Source organism: Eleginops maclovinus, chromosome 20, assembly GCF_036324505.1.
Source record: "Eleginops maclovinus isolate JMC-PN-2008 ecotype Puerto Natales chromosome 20, JC_Emac_rtc_rv5, whole genome shotgun sequence".
NCBI classification, from domain to species: domain Eukaryota; kingdom Metazoa; phylum Chordata; class Actinopteri; order Perciformes; family Eleginopidae; genus Eleginops; species Eleginops maclovinus.
Window position 1 is genome coordinate 61,475 of NC_086368.1, and position 6,116 is coordinate 67,590.

The 6,116-nt window shown below is 38.9% G+C and overlaps 1 protein-coding gene across 1 annotated transcript in view; it reads left to right on the top strand.

Annotated features, from left to right (window-relative positions):
* Nucleotides 1-5,645, top strand: part of LOC134883410 (leucine-rich repeat and fibronectin type III domain-containing protein 1-like protein) — a 44,822-nt gene extending 39,177 nt beyond the window's left edge. Inside the window, exon 4 of the mRNA XM_063911768.1 lies at nt 4,364-5,645. The gene's annotated coding sequence lies outside the window, so the exon portion shown is untranslated. The remainder of the gene's footprint in view (nt 1-4,363) is intronic.
* Nucleotides 5,646-6,116: the final 471 nt, after the last annotated feature.

The following is a 6,116-nucleotide window of genomic DNA, read 5'->3' on the forward strand; positions in this document are numbered from 1 at the left end:
GGTTGGTTGAAGCAGCACTTTTCCTTGGTGAGCTGTAGAAGAAGATATACTTTATTAATCCCTTACAGGGAAATTTCTTTCCCCACTCTTTAGTGTTTACACACACATGCACAGATGATATACATGCACAAACACAACCACACACATGCAGGAGAGGTGGCAGAGCAGGGAGGCTGCCAGGTACCCGGCGCCAGCGAGCAGTTTCAGGGGGCGGTGCCTTGCTCAAGGGCTCACTCCATTTTTTTTGGTCCAGTTGGGACATGAACAGGCGACCCTTTGGACCCCAGTCCAAGCCCTTACAGACTAAGCCACTGCCGCCCTTGTCTGGCTGCTTTTAGTGCAGCAAGCACTGCGTGCAGATTGCGGTCGTGTTCCTCCTTGTCCTTGCCATAGGCGATGACATCATCCAGATAGTTCTGGACCCCCTTTAGATCCTTCAGCACAAGACATCATCTTGGAGAATGCACTTGGAGCTGAACAGAGTCCATATGGAACCCGAAAAGTCCCTCATGTGTTATGAATGCTTTCATGTCCCATTTGCCAGATTAATTGTGGAGAACACAGTAACTCAAAGCATTTCAGAGAATAAATCCTCCATATGGGGAAGTGGGTGACAGTCCATCACAGCAGCCTTGTTTGGCTCACGTAACTCCACACACACACACACACACACACTTTCTCACTTTACCATTCTTCCTTCGTGTGGCCATGATGGGGTCACATTAGTTCAGCAGTAACAGCTTGTTTGACGAGCCTCCGCAGCTTTTGTTGAACAGGCTGGATACCTTCACTGGTCTTTACACGGTTAATGAAACCTTTAGCTAGGTCTCCTCAGTAATTGTATAAGCTGTGATTTTTTGAATCTCTGTCTCTGGAGCCGCAGGTGAAAGCACAGTGTTGTTATCAATATGTGACGCAGCCGTGCACACGGCCTAAAGTTAGTTGTTCTACTGATCCAATTTGCCCTTTTACTCACTTTTATCACACAGCAAAACTCCTCAGATTCAATTAGAAACACGATACAGTTGGCGGTCAACAAAAAGGATCAAGACAAGGATTTACTCCCAAGAGTATGATATTTATTTATAAATATCAGACAAATTTAATACATTACAAACAAACTCTGTTTGAAAAAACTCTGTGGATTAGAGTGGTAATCCTCCCTCCTCCACTCGGTTTCAAAACCTTCAAACTCATGGTCATCATCGTCGGCGTCTTCAAACATATGTCTTAACCATAAATCCCGGTCGATTGGATCGACGGGTTTAAAGTCATCAGCAATAATGTCATCAGCGCTGTGCAGAACGTCAATATCACTACCTTCACTAATTTCAGAATTCCCTCCGCAGTAGACTAAGTCTGTCATGATTGCTCGAAAAAAAATCCAGACAATCTCACGAGTATATTCTGAGGCATTTCATTGGGCTAAGAGGCCGATAATTAACGCAAAAAAATATCACAGAGCTCTTGTACCAGAAAATGACTATCCGCTTTCCCGGCTTCATTGGTAGAATGATGCAACAGCGCCCCCGGTTTTAATGGTAGAAACGCGGCAATGCTTTCCCGGCTTAAATGGGTTAAACTCAAGTCGGTGTGTCATTGTTTGTGTCTGTGCTGAGTACCTACAGTACACAGCATACAGTATATGAGTACACCCCCTCTGAAATGTTAATGTGTTAACATTAAGCTGTGTCTCTTTACAAATAGGACATATTTGGAGTTTCTGTATGATGTAATGTTCCAGCTACTAGGGTTTATCAGTTACCAGTGAGGAATTCAAAAAGGATGAACCTGAAATGTTCACGCGGTCGTCGTAAACTTCTTATATAAGGATGCAGGTGTGGGGGAATTGTACTTCCCCGATGGCAACATGAATTTGCAAATGTACTGCAAAATCTTGAAAGGTAAGATGCTACCTCTTACCTCTCTCCACTTTCTGGGTCAGCCGGCACTCTTTCAATGGGACAATGACCCTAAACAAGGCCTGCCGCATTCTTAAGGAAGAACAAGGTGAAAGTGCTGCAGGGGCCAATTATGTCACCTGTCCTCAATCCTATTAAGCAAATGTGGGGAATTTTGATGAGACAAATTGAACATCAAATGTATAAATATGAGCATATTTGTTTAATTTAATTGAGGGTGTACTCATTTTTTCAAGCATAGATTTAAGTGAAGTTGACTAATTTGCTTATTTTACAGATATGATGACATATCTTTCTATGTTGTTATCATATGTTAAATACTTTTCTAATCTTGTCATCTTCCAATGAATTGTATTGGTGATCATTGAAAATCAATAATATATATTTATGTACAGAGGGGGTGTACTCATTTATGGTGTGTACTGTAATCCTGACACCTGTGTCTGTTTCCAGAGATCAAAGGTTTCCATTGAGATGTTGAGTGATCAGTGGAAGGAGAGCATTTCCATTGTTCTGAATGTAAAATAAACCTCTTAAATGTCTGTCTATTGTTGAAAAACGGTAGCTGCTATCCTTAAAATGTCCATGCTGTGAGCATGTCAGATCCCTGTTAAGTGTTTTGTGTGCGTTTTGTGAACCTCGGGTCAATAATGTGGCTTCTTTGGAATCGATCTAAAGGTTTGCAGCCATTGCTCTGAGGAAAGATGAGGCAACATTTACAATGGGACAGAATTATGATTGTGTATTTATTTGTCACATTCTTGCTCTCAAGAGGGATTTTTTTTCAAGTGATTTGCTTCAAACATGTTATTTTTCAAGTCGGGATAAGTTGTCCTACTTTTTTAAACATTATGAGCCAGGTGTGTAGGGTTTGGGACTTATGGCAGGTTAAAAAAAAAACGTCAGGCTCTCCTCCACTTTGCTCAGATCGAAGCACTCTAGACTTAACGAGCAGCGCAATAGACACTAATGTTAAAATCTGAAGAAGACCTCTTTACCAAGCTCCAAACTACAGTAGGTGTAATATTTCCAAAAGTAATAATCTGATTTAAAAGTTGTGTACTACAAACAATGTCAGAAATGTTTTGAAAAGTTTGAATAAGGTTTCTTATTGAACATATAAAGGAGCAGTTAGCAGTTGAAGTTGCATTAAGACTTTTCAAAGTCTGAAGAGGTTTTCCATTCATTCCGATGGGGAAAATGAATTATGGTTACAATCTCTAGAATTATGAATATGAAAAGTAATATTCCTAAAAATGTCATAATCAAGCTGAAAGTTTTGACCTTTGATTGTTCAGCAATGTTATGTAATGCTATAATTAAATCACACAGCATAATAATTCAAGGTAGACAGAATGTGCTTATCAGGAAGCGAACATTAAACAGAAACATCAATTACATAAAACATAAAATGTGTGTAATATATGAACAAAAATAATTTGGTTGTTTTTTGAGCATTAATTAATTAAAACCATCTACTTCCATTTAGCTTTTGTTTTTTAACCCTTAACCCTAAGTTATGTATTAAGCTTCAATGCATTTTGTTTATTTTAGCAAGGCTTCTGGTTAACCATTGTAATACATTAGAAATACTTAGAAACTATATTGACAGCCATGGGTTGAAGTCACAAACTCTTTTATATTATTTTCCTCGCACATCTTCAACAATTCACAAAAAGCATTTAAAATCCGAAACCCATGGCCCCAACTTGTGGATTGGCTTGGTGAAGGTGGCACTCTGTATGTTAAAAGTAATGAATATATATGTACATTGCCCGGCCAAAAAGAGATCACAAGCCTGTGGGGGCATTGCTATGATCTGGGGTTGCTGCAGTTGGTCTGGTCTAGGTTCAGCAACGTGCCCAAAGAATGAGGTCAGCTGACTACCTGAATATACTGAATGACCAGGTTATTCCATCAATGGATTTTTTCTTCCCTGATGGCACGGGCATGTTCTAAGATGACAACGCCAGGATCCGTCGGGCTCAAATTGTGAAAAAGTGGTTCAGGGAACGTGAGACATCATTTTCACGCATGGATTGGAGAACTTGCACTGAGCTTCATGTGGTCAAACACTAAAGTCATAAAAAAGATAGACTACAAAGGTTTATTAGTGGCAATAAAACACCAGATGTTCAAACACCTGTCACATCAAATGTTTATTGGGGGCAATATAGTTTTATTAGGGGTAATATATCAGTCTCTTATCAGGTGTACCACAAGGACGAAAAGTGCATGCTTAATACTACTGTACTTGAATTTAGATTTTTCTGATCAACTTCCATTTTTGCGATTGAGATTATAAATACAGGTATTTTACTTTTTTTTAAGACTAAATGCAACTTTTATTACAGTTATGAATGAATGAATCATCAATCAATCAATCAATCAATCAATCACGCAATGTGTACCTCATTATGTCTCTCTCTTCTCTCCCTAAGGAGCCTCAGAGGACTGCACGGTCACATCCTTCTTAATCAGCCCTGATAATCAGGTATTCGAGCCAGAGACGCACATCCAACTTCTGATGTCACCTTGTACCAGAAACAGATTGGATGTGATGGGAAAAGCCAGAGGATGAACTCCCTTCTTCTTGAAATACAAAAGTGTCTCCACACTGCTGGACCTTTTTGGATACATGTCAGGACTTGGGCTTCAAACCCTGCATAATGATAGATGCTATGCAGTTTCAAACCTTGAATCTGAGAGAACAAATTCTGGCCCTTCATGTCCTCTTATGAAGAAGGTGTCAAATGACCTAAAGGATGTTACATTCAGCCTCTGTATTTAACAGCTAGACCTTATGTGGACACAAAATGCTCCTCTGAAAATGCACTGAATGGATTACTGGATTACGGAAAACCTCTTTTATGACATTTTTACCGGGATCTTCAAATTATTTTGTGGCAACTCTCCTCTCTTTCCCCAGCATAAAGTCATATGCCAAAGGAATGCTACAATATGCTGAAAGCATTATTACGATTTTGGGACAATATGCAGATGTGCAAAAAACACTTTTCTTTTATTGCTTAGCAGAGATACATGTTGCTCCTTGGATTGAATACACAAGCACATATCTGGAATCAATAATAAGAAACTGTTAAACTAAACGGTGAACTTCTGTGGCCCTTTAATGGTATATCTTCACTTCACTTTAAACTGAATAATATAATGTCCTATATTATCAATCTCACTCATCTGGCTGCAAATTACTTAGATAATGTGAAAATAATTAGTGTGTTCAAGTCCATATTGGATTGGTTGTTTTCATATCAGATATACAAAAAACAAGATACTTTCGTGTCCAGAGAGTTGAGACTTGAGGAACTACGGCAAGGATTTATTTACAGCCAAACCTACAACTCAGACGTTCGATGATGAATTACATTTTTGTGTTTAGACACTGGAAATCACCTGTACCTTTACAGCACTGGTAAAGTCGACCATAAGTGTTTCTAATAATAAAAAAAGATGGTACTTAAATGGAAAGTATTAAGTGGTTCTAAAAGATGGCCAGCAGAACTTCCGCTGCCCCATCACCCCTCTCCCTTCCTCTCCCTTTTGCCGTATGACAATGTCTGTGTTTGTATGTGACATACATCTTACAATATTTCATGATTTAATACCCATGATTTACTTACAATATAATGAAACAAATCAACACAAGGAGAAAAAAAACAGCAACATATGAAATGGGGATTTTATGCTTTCATAAATACTCTAATGTGGATTTATAATTAAATAAAAAGGTATTTTTCTTCGAAAAGATGGATGTTGTGTTATAGAATTTCTCTACGAAGCAAGGAGTCCAAACGAAATGGTGAGGTTATAATAAAGCTTTATTTCCAGTTGTGATAAGAATAAACATACTCAATATTGAGGTTTCTGGGTTTAGTGAGCCACAGACTGCAAGCAGGTACTGTCTTTCATTTCAACCCAGAGCCTTGACATGTGATATCACACAATATTTATACTTCGTGAAAGAGAAAAGGGGCAGTCCCTTATGACATGTTAAATGTATATTTTTGAGTGTGGTGCGTGTTGATTTCAGTCTTCGCTTCTTGGCTTCACAATTTTTGGGTGTCCAGCCTATCATCTAATCCTTTTCTACTCTATCATAACCCTCCTGTCATTTGTGGAGTACCCACAGGCCTTTCGTCACTATCTCCTGCTGGCCCTCTCTGTGACACTGGT